The following is a 20,204-nucleotide window of genomic DNA, read 5'->3' on the forward strand; positions in this document are numbered from 1 at the left end:
TATTGCTCTGGCTGCCACAATAAAATACCACAGACAGAGTAGCTTAAACAACAGAAATTCATTTTCTCAGAGCTCTAAGGGCTAGAAGTCTAAGATCAAAATATCAGCAGGTTTTGGTTTCTTCTAAGGCCTCTTTCCCTTGGTTTGCTGAAGGCTGACTACTCACTGTATCCTCAGTCTTTGTTGTCTCTGTCCTAATCTCCTCTTCTAATAAGGACACCAGTCATATTAGATCACAGCCCACCCATATATAAGCAATTAGATTGTAATAGTACTAATTTATTAAGGCAAAAGGAAATATGGAAGGAAGGAGAAAGAAATCAATAAAATATGAATGGGATAAACCAAAATCAGTCTGGATGAAACTATAACTCTAGAAACTAAAGTACATTCTTCATGAATGCCTTATGTCATAGAAAATCTTAGATAGGATTTAATTGTCCAAAGGCAAAAAGACAGAGCCACAGAAAGGACTGACAAGGAAGCTGAAGAACAAAGGAAGTAAATTAAGAACCAATGAAGAACCAAATGAAATTAACAACCAGAAACTACTGTTACAGAGCCAATAAATCAGTTAGAACACATAAGGGGCAAATAGACTTAAGTAGAATTTGAATTAATGACTTGAGACAACCACAAGAAATGTAGGAGAGGAAAAAATGTAATCAAACAATGATAGATTTGAAGGATAAAAACAATACAACATAAAGATAATTGTCATTTGAAATAGAAAACTCAACAAACTGAACAGAAAAAGTACTTAGAGATATGATACACAATATTTCCATGAACTAAATCTTCAGATTTAGGAAGAGCTGACAAAGAACAATCAATAGCAAAACATGCTAGTTAAATAACTGAACTTTAAAGATACAGAATTCTCTAGGGTGTCCTAAAAGAATAAAACAAGGAGAAGAAGGCTGGCCTAATAATGTTTCCTAAACATTCAATTCCAGAATACAATGGAGCCAAGTCTATATGTTCTGAAAAGAAAGACACAACAGTACTATATAGTCTTATACTCAACCCAGCTGTCATCTGAGGTACTGATATAGTAAGATGGACACCACCACTCAGGAGAAAGGAATAGGAGAGGAAGCAAGTATAAAAGAATTCACCCTCCATCTTCCATAGAGAGCTACTGGTCTAACCAGACCAAGTATAGATGTGGAACTTAAAAGCCTCCATATCAATAATATTTTTCCTTACTATTTTCTTTTTTAAAAAAATTGATATTCCTTTAGCAAAAAGAAACATTTCACCTTTAGTAATTCCTTCGGTTCCACTTGTTTCTTACTCTGTTAGATTCAAGTGGAATTAAACTAAATACTTTTTAATTTTAGAAAAGGAAGCTATCTATTATTCAATTGTTATACATTTATATTTGGCTTCCTTTATCTTTCCTTTTATGTATGCTCATAGAGATATATCTGGGGAAATGTTCCCAAATGTAACACTGGTCATTTCAGGGTGAAAACATTTTGAATGAATTGCCTCTTCCTTCTGCTTTTCTAAGTTGTTGAATCTGATTAAGATGAACAGGTATCATTTTAAGCAGATAAAAGCTGTTATCTTTAAAATATATAGTTACAAGAAAGAAAGAAAGGATTATCTTTTTTTCTTCTTTCTTCATGGTCTCAAAAGGAGAAAAAAAGCGGTGAAATGAGCAAAGGAAAAGGGAGTTTACAATCCGATTTGAGATTAGAAAGCCAGTTTCTTCCAGAGGAAGGATTTGTTAATTGATGAGAGTTGAGTCTCTCTCTCTGTGGAAGCAATACAATGAAGCACTCTCAGGTTAAATAAGCAACAGTTAAGGACACCATATGGATTTTTATGCCAAATACTAAAATAAATTTCCTGAATGACCATGGATGAACTGAGAATGGAAGGTTCTATACTACTTAGAAATCATCAGGAAAAAGATTAAAATCAAAATAAAATGAAAGGTAAGGAATAATTGGTAATGGGCAAGCTTAATGGCAAACTGTACTTAAAATTACTGAGAACTAGCACTAGAAATTTATTGCAAAGAGATTTGTAATTTTTATTAAGAATTCCAGTAAGCCCTAGAGTTCTGGGTAATGTGAATCATTGAGAAGGAATTTACTATTTTCAGGCCAAAATATGATTTTTTAATGAGGTAATAAGGTCAACAGTATTGACCTTATTTGTATTTCAGTACCAAGACTAATTTCCATTAACTTACCTTATACTGACCCCTTAAATAACTTTGAAATGTATGAATTAGGCTCTGTCAAGGATTGGATGAAGACTATTACAGTTTTGACTGCCCCACTCTCTTATGAAGCATTTAAAGTATATTTGCACATTGCTTTCACCATTCTCATTCCCTCCATTCTTCCCCCAAATCCATTTTTCCTTGACACTCCCTCACACAATGATTTGCATTCTCTTCACATACAGAAAGAAACATCAGTTATCTGTCCCTGAATAACCACAGGCAATACATTGAAATAACTGCCTAGTTGAGAAAATCCCCTTTTAATAATCTAAGGATGACTATTACAGTTCTCATCTGACAAAACTAAACTAAATCTCTGCTAATGGAAGGGTACTTTCAGTACCAAGACTAATTTATCCCAGATCAATTCCACTAGATATTCTGTGCAAAAATGATTTGATGGCAAATAGATCTAGGGAAAAAAAAAATCACTCCATATATTTATATTGATGAGCCCCAAGTCACTATAGCATATTAGAAGCTTTGAGAAATTCTCAGGAAAGACATAGTCATGATTTTATTTGACTCAGTGTTTCTCACACTTGTTTCACTGGGGAACTATTTCCCTGCTTCCACTCCCCACACAATTTTAGCAACAGAATACATTTGGAGTTTCTTATTCTAGGTCTTTATTTTTCCATGTTATTATTTTTGTTATATATATTATATATACAATGTATACATATATAATGTTATGTTTCATTTTATTTTATTTTTTTAAGATTTTATTTATTTATTTGACAAAGAGAAAGATCACAAGTAGGCAGAGAGGCAGGCAGAGAGAAGCAGGGGGGAAGCAGGCTCCCTGCTGAGCAGAGAGCCCAATGTGGGGCTTGATCCCAGTACTGAGATCATGACCTGAGCTGAAGGCAGTATCTTAACCCACTGAGCCACCCAGGTGTCCCTGTTTCATTTTATTTTGATTTTAATATTTTTCCTGATGATTTCTATAACATATATATCTGTTGTAATAATTTTTATTTACTTTTTTTATGTCCTTGATGAATGGTGTAGATCTAATATTCTGCCTTTCAAAGGGAATCATTTGTCTATGTTGCTGAGCTTTACCTATGTTCCTTGACTTACTGTTAATAAAGAATTTTTGCATAATTGGGCACATTCTGCCTCACTTCCTACTCTATTTGAGCCAATGCACTTCTCTTCTGCAAATTACCAAATAGCTTTTTAAAATTTATGTGGTTGTGTCTAATTTGAGAGAGAGAAAATACTATTTGGATTGTAATGATCAAATCACAATCTTCTGTAAGTTTCAACTCAATATGAGATCTCCTATCATCTTGCTTACACTTAATTCACTTCTGTCATTTAAAAAAAGACTCTAAGTCACCATTGACAATTTTGATTCAGTCAGTTCATTCAGACAACAAAAAATTAACAAGCTTCTAAAGTGTAGCAGATATTCCTTTGCTACTCATACATTTATGAAACATTTGCCATATTGCAACCACTGCACAAGTTGTTGGGAATACTTTGGATCATAGACTAGATATTTAGGGATGAAGATATTCATCTGGTATTTTAAGTCATGAAATTTGGTTAAATCACCTATGAAGGGATTATAATAAGAGAAGAAAATGGAACCAAGGACTCAATCCTGAAAAAATCCAGCAAGTCGATTTTGGGTAGCAAAGAAAGACCCAGAAAATGAAGTCAGGTAGAGTGGTTCATGAGGTAGGATGAAAACAGAGTACATATCTGCAGGAAAGAAATATAACAATGTTAAAAAGTAGTAAAATTATATACTTTATTAAATATTGCTGAGAGATCATGATGAGGGCAGAAAAATTTCCATTTGATTTGGTCACATAAAGGTCTTTGCTAATCATGACATAGACACATATCTGAAAAATGAGTGTGAATAGTTGATATGAGAAGAAGAGAAAGAAAATACTACAATCAAGAATAATATCATATGTGATGGTCTTACATGGGAAAAGAAGAGGTAAAGGCACAAGAAATTCTGTATAAGTGAAATATGGGCACAAAAACTGACACAAAAACAGCCACATAGACAAGTGGAACAGAGTAGAGAGCCCAGATATGGACCCTCAACTCTAAGGTCAAATAATCTTTGACATAGGAGAAAAAAATATACAGTGGAAAAAGGTCTCTTCAATAAATGGTTCTGGGAAAATTGGACAGCTACGTATAGAAGAAGGAAACTCGACCATTCTCTTATACCACACTCGAAATGGATAAAAGACCTCAATGTGAGGCAGGAATCTATCAAAATCCTAGAGGAGAGCATGGGCAGTAACCTCTTTGACATTGGCCACAGCAACTTCTTTCAAGACATGTCTCCAAAGTCAAAGGAAACAAAAGTGAAAATGAACTTTTGGGACTTCATCAAGACCAAAAGTTTCTGCAGAGCAAAGTAAACAGTCAACAAAACAAACAGGCAACCCACAGAATGGGAGGAGATATTCGTAAATGACACTACAAACAAAGGGCTGATATCCAAGATCTATGAAGAACTCCTCAAACTCAACACACACAAAACAGATAATCACGTCAAAAAATGGGCAGAAGACACAAACAGACACTTCTCCAAAGAAGATATACCAATGGCTAACAGACACATGAAAAAATGTTCATCATCACTAGCCATCAGGGAAATTCAAATCAAAACCACATTGAGATACTATCTTACACTAGTCAGAATGGCCAAAATCAACAAGACAGTAAACAATAAGTATTGGAGAGGATGTGGAGAACGGGGAACCCTCTTACACTGTTGATGGGAATATAAGTTGGTGCAGCCACACTGGAACACAGTGTGGAGATTCCTTAAGAAATTAAAAATAGAGCTACCAATTGCACTATTGGGTATTTACCCCAAAGATACAGATGTAGTGGGGAAAAAAAAAAAAGGCCATCTATATCCCAGTGTTCATAGCAGCAATGGCCACAGTCACCAAACTGTGGAAAGAGTCAAGATGCCCTTCAACAGAAGAATGGATAAAGATATGGTCCATATATACAATGGAGTATTATGCCTCCATCAGAAAGAATGAATACCCAAGTTTTATATCAACATAGACAGGACTGGAAGAGATTATGCTGAGTGAAATAAGTCAAGCAGAGAGAGTCAGCTATCATATGGTTTCACTTACTTGTGGAACATAAGGAATAACATGAAGGACATGGGGAGATGGAGAGGAGAAGGGAGTTGCGGGAAGTTGGAGGGGGAGACAAACCATAAGAGACTGTGGACTCTGAGAAACAAACTGAGGGTTTTGGAGGGGAGGATGGTGGGCGGATGGGTAAGCCTGGTGGTGGGTATTAAGGAGGACATGTATTGCATGGAGCACTGGGTGTGGTGCATAAACAACGAATTTTGGAACACTGAAAAAAATTAAATTAAAAAAATTAACAGTCACTAAAGAGTAATAAGACAGGAGCTAGAGAGGAAAAATGAAATTTTATTAGGTACTGAGTATATAAATTTCAGGAGAGTATAAGCCTTGCTAGTATAAATGGCATTAACAAGAAATTAAAAAATCACAACTTAGAAGTGGGGCAGTAGAGGAATTGGGTAGGCTCTGCACATAGAAAAGACCAAAGATCAGTTTGCTCCCCTGAAACATTGAATACTTACACTAGGCTGGAGTAGATGGTGTTGTAGAATGTAGGGGAAGACAGTAATCAATCATGAGGGGCTCTGTATGGCATCCTGAAATTTAGGCTTTATCCTATAGACAGTAGAAAGACACTGAGGAATTCTAAGTAGATGAATGATGCAATTTGTAATGATTCATGTTTTGAAATAGTAACTTTGGTAACAGTATGGGAAAGATTGGGGAAGATAAAACTTGAAGAAATGGGCCCCATGAGGGGACTACTGTAATACCATAGGCAAGAAATATTGTGCGTCTGAACTTGGGTGATGGGCTGTGAAAATAAAGAAGAGGGAAAGGACAAATACCCAATATTTTAAAGAAGTGGAAATGAAAGAATTTGATGACTTTAGGAGGTAAGAGACTTTGCGAAAAGACACTTAAGATTGTTCCAGGTCTCAGACGTGGGTGACGAGATGGATCTTGATGTTATTTTACCAAAACAGGAAATGAATCTATCAAATAGCAAATAAACAAAATAAAGGGCTCCATGAGGTCAAACAGTGAATGTAATAGTAGACTAAGTGAGGGAAGTGAGGGAAATAATGGAAGTATAGTATGAAAATGGGATATTGGAATTTGGAGTTTTAGAGTGGGAAGTTCCCTAAGCAATAAAATGGATCAAGATTTTTTACAGAAGAAAAAAAAATTTTTTTTTACAGAAGAATAAAAAGGTATAAAAATTAAAAGCAGTCAGATAAAGGATTAGAGCAAAAGAATTGTTAGATGTCCAATAGTTCTGAAAATATGTTCAAGATCATTGGCAAGTTGACTTGAAGCTTTCAGGGGATAAAGCAGAAATTGAATCAGTTACAATGTCCACAGCATCTATAACATACAAAGGAAAAAGCTGTTCATCAGAAACCCAGCTTTCCATCAGTATAGAACATAAAAAAATTTCTCCCATGAGTTTTCAAAAGAGGACAATGCTTTGGTTTTTAAACTGGATTATGGTTACTATTGAGAGTCATGCCAAGTGCCTGATATTACTGAAATCCTAGGATAAACACAGTTCATGTCTGTGGAATTTTAACTTTATTTGAAAATTTAAATAAAAATGAGAATCATTATTTGCAAAATCAACACTAAAATGTATATAGTAGCAGAAAAAAATTAATGAACTTTTAAGGTAAAATGAGTGTACAATTAATTTCTACACTTAACAGTTATATTCCAATACTCATTGATTCTCAATTTTTCTTTTTTTAATTAAAGACTGGATAGATAATGTGCACCTAGGTGGCTCAGTAGGTTAAGTGTCTGCCTTCACCTTGGGTCATGATTCCAGGGTCCTGTGACTGAGCCCCATATTGGGCTCCCTGATCCATGTGAGCCTCCTTTTCCCTCTCCCTCTGCCCCTGACACATGCTGTCTCTCTCTCTCTCTACCTCTCAAATAAATAAATAAAATCTTTTTTAAAAAGCCTGGATATATAAGATTGTAACAGTAACTATAATAATGACTTTTAAATATTTATTTTCTTATTTATTTGACAGAGAGAAAGAGGGAGAGGGAGCGAGCACAAGCAGAAGGAGAAACAGGCAGAGAGAGAGGGAGAAGCAGGCTCTCCACTGAGCAGGGAGCCCAATGCAGAGCTCCAACCCAGGACCCTAGCGTCATAACCTGAGCCTAAGGCAGGCACTTAACCAACTAAGCCACCCAGGCACCCATAATAATAACTTTTATATAGATTTTGTTCTATCAATGGAGGCTGGTGGTCTAATGTTAATAAAAACAATGCACTAGGGACCAAAACAATGCAGAATATTTTCTAGCTCTCTTCTGGTCTGATTTGATCCAAGAATAAATTTTACCAAGAGTTGCAAAGCATGCATTTTATATAGTCTTTCAAGAGTATTATTTATTTTAACAGAGTTTTTATGAGTATTAGATGGTACAGGGGTCAAAATTGTATTATTTGTTAAGTATCTGGAGTATAATTATCTTATATTGCCGTTAATACTTGATATAGAGGCACTAATGATGAAAAGTTTTGGTAGAAATTTAGGTCAATGGAATCTAACACATAAAGAGTATGTGAATATGAAAAGGACATACTAGTTCTTCAAGGACAGGAGTTGAGGCATAACAGAAAGCTCACTTTAGTGTTAATGATTCTGTAGATAACCATGAACAAAGATAAGCTATCCTTGGAAAACAAGTTTGCAACCATTCCAGTTTATAAATAAAAGGATAATTACATTTCCAAAGGATACATCAAGAGCATGGCCATGATGATTCTAAAATGGAAAAATAATTTAAACAAGTGCTACTAAACACCTGCTATAGATATGAAAAAAATTTCTGAAATCCTTCTGATTGTTTATATTTAGATCATCTGACTTCCTGATGGCCCTCTAATGTAAATTGATTGTACAAGTATCTGTAAATAATGAGCAAGCTGGCTTGCTGGGTATAGTAGTTACATAACATGACTTTGCCTTGGCGTTACTTGAGAAGATTTTCTAAATCACAAATCCTCAGGTCCCTCTCCAACACATCCACAAACTGAGAATCTCTGTAGGTGGGTCCAAGGAAACTGTATGCCTAACATGCTTCCTCAGTGATTCTGATGCATCAAAATTTAGACAATACTGCAAGCCTGTTTACTACAAATTAGTTGAAGACCAGATGCTCATTACCAAAAATGACTATTCACTTGTAATAGTTGATGATTAGCCATTCTATCTGACATTAATTAGATAGTACTGATAACACCATTCCTAATTTGTTACAGTAAAACACTGTTTCCAAAATACACAAAAGATTGTTTTCCTGTTCTTTCTTGTTGGAGATCCAGCAGGTATTACACCAAACTACTCAAAAGGAGTATCAAGTTATTAAATAGTTGAAAAGGGGGGGACACCATTACATATCTCTCTTTTATGTGCAGGAAATTATTATCTGACTCATCAGGAGACTATTTCCAAGTGCACATTATACCAAAGTTTCTGGCCTATACTATATTCATTTGATTAGACCTATAACTGATTCATGTATTTGGAGTCAAAGGTCATGAAGGGATCAATAAAAGCTACATACAATTCTATGTTGTTTCTCAGAAGTTTGTCAAGGAGATAATAAAAATAATAATAGAGCCTAAATCAACATATGCCTCTCTTACAAAACACTGGTCTCAATAGCTTCAGCTTAACTGTAAGCTTAAAAAACCTGAAGTTTACAGACACTAAAAGTTGCCCACTGTTTTTGTTTATTATAATGACATTCTCTATATTAAAAGGAAGACAGTAACCAGAGTCCATAGTGGCTAATAAATTGACATAGGCTTTAAGTATACTTATAAAACACAATATTAATGTTTTCATCATAAACCTAAGGAAATAGAGGTAAAGAGCTGATAGGAAATTAGGAGGCATGATGGAAGGGTGAAGCAGAGAGAACAAAGGGATACAAATAATCTCATCAAATAGGGTAAACCCTGTTCAACAGATAACTGTCTAAAATTTGATGTAACAAGAAACAGTTTTTTATTCAAGACTATTTTTTAAAGCAGTTTCAGGTTAAAAGCAAATGATAAGGTAGAGAGATACTCTATAAACCTCCTACCCCCATACAAACATTGCCTCCTCTCTTCTCAACATCCCCTACCACAGCAGTACATTTGTTATAATTGATGAACCTCCACTGACACATCATAATCACTCAAAGTCCACAGTTTATATTAAATTTCACTCTTGGTATTATACATTCTATGGGTTTGAACACATGTGTAATATAATGACATAGAGCCATCATTATAGTATCATACAAAGTATTCTCACTGTCCTGAAATTCCTCTGTCCTCTGTGCATCATCCCTCCCCTACTTCTACCCCCAACCCCTGGAAACTACTGACCTTTTCACTGTCTCCATAGTTTTGTCCTTTCCCGAATGTTGGGATGACACAGTATATTGCCCTTTCATATGGCTTCTTTCACTTAGTAATATGCATTTAAGATTCCTCCATGTTGTCTCATGGCTTGAAAGTTCATTTTGTTTTAGCCCTAAATAATATTCCCACTGTTTGGATGTACTACATTTCATTTATCCATTCACCTACTGAAGGACATCTTGGTTGTTTCCGCTTTTGGCAATTATGAATGAAGATGCTTTAATCATTTGTTTTTACAGTTTTTAGTGAACATGGGTTTCCAACACCTTTGGGTAAATACCAAGGTATGTGATCTGGTAATGTGGTCAGAGTATATTTAGTATTGTAAGAAAATGACACTCTTCCAAAGGGGCTGTTCCATTTTGGATTCCTACCACCAATAAATGAGAATTCCTGTTGCTCCATGTCCTCACCAGTATTTATTGTTGACTGTGTTTCAGATTTAACCATTCTAATAGATATGTAGTGGCATCTCATTGTTTTAATTTGCATTTTAGGAGTTTTGTAGAAGTTTTTTAGTTTTGCATTTTATATTTAGTTTTATATTTATATCCATTCTGAGTTAACTGATGTGCAGGGTGCAAAGTTCTGTATCTAGATTCATTTTTTTTGCGTGTAGATATTAGTTGTTTTAGCACCACTTACTGAAAAGACTCTTTCCTCTATAGCATTGCCTTTGCTTCCTTTTCAAGCTGATTGTGAAGTTTATATAGGGAGGCAAAAGACCCAGAAGAGCCAACCCCATATTGAAGAAGAATCAAGATGGGGACTGTCATTCTTAACTTTAAGACTTACTACCCAACTTCAAGAATTATTTAAAAAGCTAAGTAATCAAGACATTGTGGTATTACCAAATAAATAAATAAGTAAACAAACAAACAAATGGGTCAATAGAACAGAATAGAGAGCCCAGAAATAGATCCCTGTAATATAGTCAACTGATGGTATTGAGTTCAGTTGTGTCCTTACCAATATTCTGTCTGCAGATCTGTCCATTTCTAATAAGAGATGCTGAAGTATCCAAGTATGACAGTGGAGTTATCTATTTCTCCTTGCTGTTCTATTAGTTTTTGCCTCACATAGTTGGACACTCTATCGTTAGGTGCACACATGTCCAAGATTACTATATTTTCTTTCTTTCTTTCTTTCTTTTTTTTTTTTTTTTTGGAGAACTGGCCAAATTTTATCATGATGTAATGACTTTCTTTATCTCTGATAACTTTCCTTGGTTTGAAATTTGCTTTATTTGAAAATAACATACCTACTCCTGCTTTTTTTTGATTAAAGTTAGCATACTACACATCCATTTACTTTTAATTGATATGTGTTTTTATATTTTTTAAAAGATTTTATTTATTTATTTGACAGAGACAGAGATCACAAGTACACAGAGAATCAGGCAGAGAGAGGGGGGAAGCAGGCTCCCTGCTGAGCAGAGAGCCCAGTGTGGGGCTTGATCCCAGGACCCTGAGATCATGACCTGAGCTGAAGGCAGAGGCCCAACCCACTGAGCCACCCAGGCGCTCCATGTGTCTTTATATTTAAAATGGGTTTATTTTAATCAACATATAGTTGGGTCTTGTTTTTGGATCCACCTTAACAATCCCTGTCTTTTAATTGGTGCATTTAGTCCAGTGATGTTCAAAGTGATTATTGATATAATTGGATTAATATATACCATATTTATTAGTTTTCTATTTGTTGCCCTTGTTCTTTGCTCCTAATTTTGTCTTCCACTGTTTTTCTGCCTTTTGTGGTTTCAATTAAGTATTTTAAATGATTCCATTTCTCATCCTACACTTTTCTTTATAACTTTTTTTTAGTGGTTGCTATAGAGTTACAATAATCCAAGGCTACTTTCAAATAGTATATTGCTTCACAAGTGTGTGATAACAAAAAAATAATCCTAATTCCTCCTTTCTGGCCTTGTATCATTACTGTCATTCATTTCATTTATACATAAACATGCATAAGCAATACACACACACATAAGCATATATAAATACATTATTGATATTATTTGAACAAACTGTTAGAATAATTAAAATAGATCAATTAAAAATTTAAAAAAATAAAAGTTCTATTTTATTTTAGTTTATTCCTTTTTTGATGTTTTTCCTTATTTGATGTAGGATCATATTTCCTTATTTTATGTAGGTCAGTTTCTGACCTATATTATTTTTCTTTTCTCTAATGAATTTCCTTTAAGATATATTGCAAAACAGGTCTACATGCAAAAAATTCTCAATTTTTGTTTGTTTGGGGAAGTCTTCATTTATTCTTCACTTTTGAAGAAAATTTTCACTTAATTAGAATTCTAGGTTTGGGGGAATCTTCTCTCTCAACACATTAAACATTTCACTCCACTCTTTTTTGCTTGCATTTCGGAGAAGACATATGTCATTCTCATCTTAGGTTCTCTATAGGTAAGGTATTTCCCACCCCCCCCCAACCCGGCTTCTTTCAGGATTGTTTTTCCCGTGTGATTTTCTATTGTTTAAAAATGATAAATTTAAGTGTAGGTTATTTGGAATTTTACCCTGCTTAGTGTTCTCTGGATCTGTGGCTTGGAACCTGACATTATTCTGAGAAAATTCTCAGTCTTTATTGTTCCATATTCCTGTCTTTTTTCTCCTTCTGGTAGTCTCATTACGTTTATAGCATCTTTTTGTAGTTACCTCACAAATCTTGCATAACTCATTCAGGTTTATTTCCAGATTTTTTTCTTTTCACTTTTTATTTTTCAAATTGTCTAGTTTTATATCCTTAAGCTCCGAGATTCTTCCCTCAGTCTACTAATAAGATCAACAATGGCATTCATTTCTGTTACTGTGTTTTTTATCTCTAGCATTTCTTTTGATTCTTAGAATTTCCATCTTTCTCCTTGTATTGCCCATCTGTTCTTTCATGCCATCTACTTTATCCATTAGAACCATTAGCATAATACTCATAGCTGTTTTAAAGTCCCAATCTGATAATTCCAATTTATCTGCCATGTCTGATTCTTATTTTTCTTTCTCTCTCCAAATCATATTGTTTGCCTTTTAGTATGTATTGTAATTTTTTTCTTGATACTAGATGTGATATGCCATGTAAAAGGAATTATTGTAAGTAGGCCTAATTAGGCCTTAGTATTGTGGTGGTAAGGTATGAAGTAAGGAAAAATATTATATAGTTCTTATGATTAAATCTCATCCTTTAGTGCATCTAAGACTTCAAAATGTAGAATTCCAAGTGTTACTCAGTTTTTTTCTCTCCTTGGATAGCTACAGTGGGCTGGAGTTGGGTTTTACATTCTGCCAGGTCATTTAGGCTCTCATAATATCATAGCAGGTTAAGCTCTGGTTATCTAGTGTCTCCTGAGGACAGGCCTTGTTGAAAACAGGGTGTTCTGGCATATTTCAAAATGATTTATTTACCTCTTCCCTGTTGGAAGCATAGAGAATTTTTACCCAGTATTTTAGAATCTGGTTGAGTTCTAGGAAGTAAAATTTACAAAAATATAGGGGAAACTCACTCCAATTTGACCGGGTTCCCTTGGAGATTTTAACTTTCAGAGTTGTCCACACTAAGCCTCCAGCAACTCATCAGTTACAGTTCAGATTTTCCTACCTTGACAGTGGTTCCCCTGGCAGTTTCCACTTGTGTCTCTGCTGTGGGAAGCCATGACTCCATATATTGGCCTGCCTCTTCAATCTTGGGGTTGGCAGTTTGCCCTGTGTCCCTCCGACTCTTAGGGATCCAAAAAGAGTAGCTGATTTTTCAGACTATTCATCTTTTTACTTGTTTTTAGGACTGAGTGGTGAATTCTAACATCCTTACAAGTTTAACCAGAAACTGAACATATAGCAATAGAGTTTTAACATTACAAAAGTAGCCAATTGACAAATAGAAAACTAATACTTATTAAAATAGAGAGGATTTCATTGAAATAAATTTTCAACTCTCATAATGCTGAATCATAATAAAAAGAATCTTAAATTGATAAAAATAAAATTATGTCTATTATTTAATTGCTTGGCAATAACCAGCATAAAACTTAAAAAGAGGTTTTTGGTTTTGTTTTTGTTTTTTTTTCTGGGAGGCAGGACAAGCAGCAGTATAACTTGATTGAGTGAGGTGAATTGTAGACAGTTATTCTTTATTATAATCTCTTCTGCGCTATTAGATCTTTTTAACCATCAGCAAGAATTACTTTGGGGAAAAAATTAATAGGAGAAAGATAAAGAGAGCTGAATTCTATAAATGTTAGAGTTTATTTTTGTTTATACAGTAGATAAAATAAAATATGATGAATATCAATTCAAAATCAGGTTTCAGTGAACTTATAAAATTCAGTAAACTGAGTCCTAAAATCTTCCACTGAAACTCCAATTTCAGTGTTTTTTGTTATTTATTTGTTTGTGAGAGTATAATGTTCATGATATTTAGTTTGATGAGTTCTAACATGGCCTCTTTGGAATTTCATCTTCTATAGTGCTTCTCTAGAACTAGGATTTTCTTTTAATAACCAAAATTCCTTCTCAGAGTAACAGAAGGTCAAACCTGTGGTTTTGTGGTGATCATCACAAATGGTGTAATCCCATCCTAAATGGTGTAATCATCTAGACAAGAGCACAAATTCATGACATAATGGAAAGAAATTAAGAGATTTCCTGCCCTATTAAGAAGGAAATTCCTTATTTTGATTTCTGAGTTTCCTAAACAGTAACTTTTGGTATCTTCTGTTTTAAGTTGTTGAATGAATGCTCTTTCCTGAAGTCTCTGTGGTTTATACTCCCATGCATGCCACTTGTGATTCTGTAGCACATTATTCTGGTAGAGGATGCCTCGTATCTGTTGGAATTCCTTTCAGTGAAGTTTTGTGAAGAGATTTTATAAAGCCATAATTAGTGGATTTTGTAAATCCAAGCTATTTAGTTACATTTCTCCATATATACTTTCTGAGGGACTAGACTATTCCTATAAATTCTCTTAAAATTTGAAGGTAACTTAAGAACCTCAGAAAAATGTGCATCAGCCATATGCTTAACTGTACACTACTAACCTCACTCTCTCATCTCTGAATGATTGTACTTCAGTGGCAGTAAGAAAAGAAAAAAAAAGTGTAGGAAAATCATATTACCAAAACTTAAGGGGGAAAAAAAACAAAACCTGGAAGAACCTTAAATTCATATTACTCAGTGAAAAAAGGCCAATCTGGAAAGGGTATATACTATGATTCCAACTATATGACATTCTGGAAAAGGCAAAACTACGGAAATAAAAAAGTGATCAGTGGTTGCCAGCGGTTGGGGAAAAGAGAGGGACGAATAAGAAGAAAGATTTATAAGGTAGTGAAACCAAGTATGCATATATGACATTACAATCATAAATACATGTCCTTAGAATCATAGAATGTACAATGCCAGGATTAATTCTAATGTAAACTATGGATGTTAGGTGATAATGATGTGTCAATGTAGGTTCATCAGTTAAAACATATATACCACTGTGGTATAGGATGTCAACAGTGGAGTAAGTTGTGCATGGGTGGGGACAAAAACTACATGGAAACTCTCTATATTTTCTGCTCAGTTTTGATGTGAACCTAAAACTGCTATAAAGAATAAAGTTTATTAATCAAAAAGTAAAAGATAGTAAGTTGTGATAAAAGTTACTATTAACATTTTAAGATTGATTTATGGGAAAATTTGCATGTAAAACATCACAGAAATACTCTTTTCCCTTACTTAAAATTTCAAACCCCCTTTCCCTACATGGTTGGTCAATGTAATAGCCATGAGCTGGCCTATAGGAAACATTCTAAAATTCATTCTCTTCATTGAAAATTTAATATTTATCATTCTACTTAGCTCAACACTGCAAATATTAATTACGGTAAAGTAAAAATTGGTAATTTTATGTGTAAATGGAATATTTTCAGCAATTAGGAGGAAATGGGATTCTGCTTTAACTATTACAAGTGAGAATTCAGCTACATAATTATGTTGGGTCTCAATTTCTTTCTTAAGCAACATCATAGGGATGGACAAAAATACTTTTTTTCTAAGGTTATTTCTAACCTAAAATTTAAGTCTTCTATAATTTTTACATTTCCTTTATACAAAATTCCTTCACTGAATGAAAAAACTGCCTTTGGGACCCTACCATCAGTCAGTGTTTTACAAACTGACAGCCTATTACTTGAGTAAGGATGGTCCTGCTTCCTTTTTCCAAATACTTTAAAACTAATAAAAGATGTGGCTAGGGCAAGTCTAGGTAGAGTGAATTTTCTCCATGCATCCCTACTCTGAATTATCTGACTATAAGACTCTGTGCGGGTAAGTGGTAGAGAGAGCATACTTTGGGTTGTCAAGCTGCTAAAAGCATTGCTGTGGTAATCAGGGGAGTCATTTGAAATTGAGAGCTGAAGGTGGGGTATGAAAAAACTTAGAAGGAAGTGTGAACTCTGGGAAAACAGTCAGAAGAAGGGGAGTTTTTTTTCCCTGACACAAAGCAAGCCAATGTCATTGTGTCATGCTGCCCCAGGCAGAGAGGCTGCATAGCCAAAAGATCCTATTACTCTTTAAGTAGAAAAGTATGTAACCCTTGGACAATTACTAATTCAACCCATTACAGCAACACCCATATAAAACATTTCTTAAATCTTTATTTTTTTTTTCATGACTAGTCAAATCTATAAACTTATGTTTTATATATTACCTGAAACACTTTCTTCCTCAAACATTCCCTGTCTTGGTTCTTTCAAAATTATAGGGAGGGGCTTCATAAGACTTTATTTTGCCTTTACTGAGGAATTAATTTCATGCATGAAGGAACTGTGCAATATCCCAGCAGGGTAGGTCATCACTAATAGTGCAGCTACAAGTCCTCAAGTAGTGGAAAAGGATAAGGGACTCACTGAAGCTTTCTTAGCTTGGGATTTTTGTTTTTTAAATAGAGATTGAGAATAAGGATTCTGAACCCACTAGTGTCACTCATCCTTAAGCTTTCCACTTGCTGGTAGGATGATTTATGGGCGAATGAGTAGGCGTGGGAGTGAACTTGGGTTACCATACTTGTGCATTTCACACCTATATGGTAAAAATGTCTTTGTCATCTCCTTGGAAAGAAACAAAATTGACAAAAACAGATGGAAGCTTCGCCTTCTTTCTCTGAGGAGGCGAATTAATACAATTAAAATGAGCGATGTGCTTACATTGACTGACTTGCTAAATAGACTAGCCTTGATGATAACCACAAGTATATTTAAAATACAGATAAATATTTATAGAGGTTCAATATTAAAGGAGAAAAAAAAAAACCTGGTTGTGAAAATGGAAAGGGAAAAGATCCTCACTAAGTTTCTAATACCAGTGAGATATTCATTTAAAAACACAGCTACAACTTAATAAAGAACAAACACTAACATTTACTAAAACAGAAATACAGAACAGTCCTAACAACATGAAAGAATTAAGTCACTCAGTAGTAAAGAAAAAATAAAGTAAAAAATAAAGTAAAGGAAATAAAGTTTTTAAAAAATGTCTAGCTTTAAAATACAAAGTAGGGCACCTGGGTGGCTCAGTGGGTTAAGCCGCTGCCTTCGGCTCAGGTCATGATCTCAGGGTCCTGGAATCGAGTCCCGCATCGGGCTCTCTGCTCAGCAGGGAGCCCGCTTCCCTCTCTCTCTCTCTGCCTGCCTCTCCATCTACTTGTGATTTCTCTCTGTCAAATAAATAAATAAAATCTTTAAAAAAAAATACAAAGTAAGGTTTACTGATCAAGATAATAATAAAGTCCTACTTATTACTCAAAAAATAAAATAAAAGTTTAATAAATGAACAGTTATAAGGGAGAGATGAATTCTAGCTTCTTACAGTGGTATCTTGAAGGGTAGAGTATAAAAATTAAACTCCATTTCAAATATCATAAACTTATGTATATAAATAAACTATGCAAAGCCTTCTTTTCTTGCACAAATGGGAGTATTAAAGATGAATGTCTTGGGTATTTACATAATCTCTTCAAATGTACAAACTACAGCATTAGGTATAAATTATGAAGCATTAAAACATCAAAGTTAGAAGAACTGACTGGCTTTAGAGCTTTGAGATTTCTACTTCTACTTTGCTAAGCCAGATGGATGCACCTGGGACCTTAATCCTATCAATGCTAGATTTTTAAAAATAGTCATTTACAATTGAATCTCATTTATTAATTACCTGACTCTAGAATAGTTATTTGATTTAATGTAAGTATACTCGACCATGTCTGATGTTGCAGGGGAAAATATAATAGGACTTTAAAATTAACCAAAGCCAAAACAAAACAGAAATGAAGTGTGATTCTATATAAACACATTTCCAAATCAGTTTAATTTTCTTCTATTAAGAAATATTAGAACAACTTCATGAATTCCTTAAAAAATAGATATTTATAGAGTTTGATTTTATCTTTAAGGTTACATAAAATAAGTTACTTCACTGCAAGTGATGACCATAAATCAATTTGTAACATACAAATATATTGCAATAAACTATTTATCCATTATCTGCTTAGTAAGCAATAAAATTGTCTAATGCATTTGAGTTTATATATTTGTTTATCCACTTATGAAGACTAAAGATACCAAGGCAGTAATTAAATAAGCATGGGGCAGAAAAGTAATTTGTAGGTACATAAAATAGGTAAAATATTATTTAGAAAGGAGTATGATTGTGAATAAAATTATTTTTCATGAGCTACTGGTAGAAGTTTCTTCCTCTTTTAAGTTCTAATTTATTATTACTTCATGTCAAGGGTAAAGATTTTCCCAATATATTTTGTCTCTTCTTTTTCACAGTTTCCCAAATGAAATGGTTATGAAACAGAGCTCAATATTTCTATTTCTCCTATTATGGTTTTCTTGGAGAAAGTGAACAGATCTTAAATTTATGGTGACAGTGGAGGTCCTACCTCTATACTAATACACTAGTGAAGCCATTTTGCAACACCTCTCTCTTTGTACTTTCCAGGTCACTGAAAACTGGACAGAAGGCTCTGAGCTATGTGCTTTTAGTGGAATGATTTTGTTTACATGCACCAGTGCCCCATTTGTAGAGAACCACAATGCAACCAGATCAAGATACATAAAGGATACATTTATTTTATAATCTGGTTTTAAAGCAATAAGGACAAGGCCTTTCAGTTTCAAATGTTTAATTTGTTTGATCAAATGATAAAAACTATATTGTTCAATGGTTTTTATCATGTCTAGTGACCATGAAGGCCAGAATTCAGGTGATGCCTTCTCTTTGTCTATTTAATAGAATTATTTAACATGTGACAAATAATTTAAATACACTATTCAATAGTAGCAAGTTTCCTATAGTTATTTCACACAGATTATATTCTTGTAAAAATGTTAAAATATAAAAATATGCATCATTAGAATAATAGCTATTTAAAGAATATCATGCAGGCGAAGGAGCAAGATGGCAGAGGAGTAGGAGACCTAAATTTTATCTGGTCCTAAGAATTCAGTTAGCTAGCTATCAAATCATTCTAAACACCAAAAACTCAATAGGAAATCGAAGAAAAGAATAGCGGCAATTCTATGAGCAGAAAAGCAACCACTTTCTGGAAGGTAGGACATGCAGAAAAGTGAATCTGAGGTGATATTTGGGAGGATAGACTGTGCGGGAGGAAGCCTCTGTCAGCTGGCTCCTGGCAAGTGACAGAGCAGCAGAACACAAAATCAGAACTTTTAGAAGTCTGCTCTGCTGAGGGATGTCGCTCCAGTGACTAAGTGGCAGGTGGAACCCTTGTTGGGACAATGTGGTCTCAGGACCCTCAGGGTCACAGAAAGACCGAGGGTGCCTGAGTGTGGCAGAACTCCTAAGTATCAAAGCTGGGAAACTGGCTGCAAAGATGGAGCCGAGGGGTGGGCTCTCAGATCTGACTTGCCATAAACTGTACTCTGAGGTTCAGTTCTACCACCACTCTTTGAGAAGGAACCCAATAAGCAGCAGATCCAGAGAGACTCCCCTTCTTTCCCTTAGAGGAGCAGCATGGGAATATACTGCAGGAAATCTGCTGGGTTTGGAAACTCCAAACTGGGTCATGTGCCAGAGATAGAAAACCTTGGTCACAGGGCAGGTGAGCACTGGGTATGGCTGGAGACCAGGGAGACGGAAATAATTGACTTTCTCTGAGGGCTCACTGAGGAGTAGAGCCTCAAGTTTTCAACTCCTCCAGACCCAGAGATTGGGAGGGTGCCATTTTCATTCTTGTTCTCTAAAGCTCTACAGAAAGCTTTCAGGGAACAAAAGCTACCAAGAGCAAACTCAAGCAAATTATTTAGCCTGACCCCTGGCAAGGGAAGTGTAATTCCACCACAGGCAAAGACATTTGAGAATCACTGCAACAGCCCCCACCCCCAGAAGATCAATGAGAACATCCAGCCAAG

Source organism: Mustela nigripes, chromosome 4 (assembly GCF_022355385.1).
Source record: "Mustela nigripes isolate SB6536 chromosome 4, MUSNIG.SB6536, whole genome shotgun sequence".
Lineage (NCBI taxonomy): Eukaryota > Metazoa > Chordata > Mammalia > Carnivora > Mustelidae > Mustela > Mustela nigripes.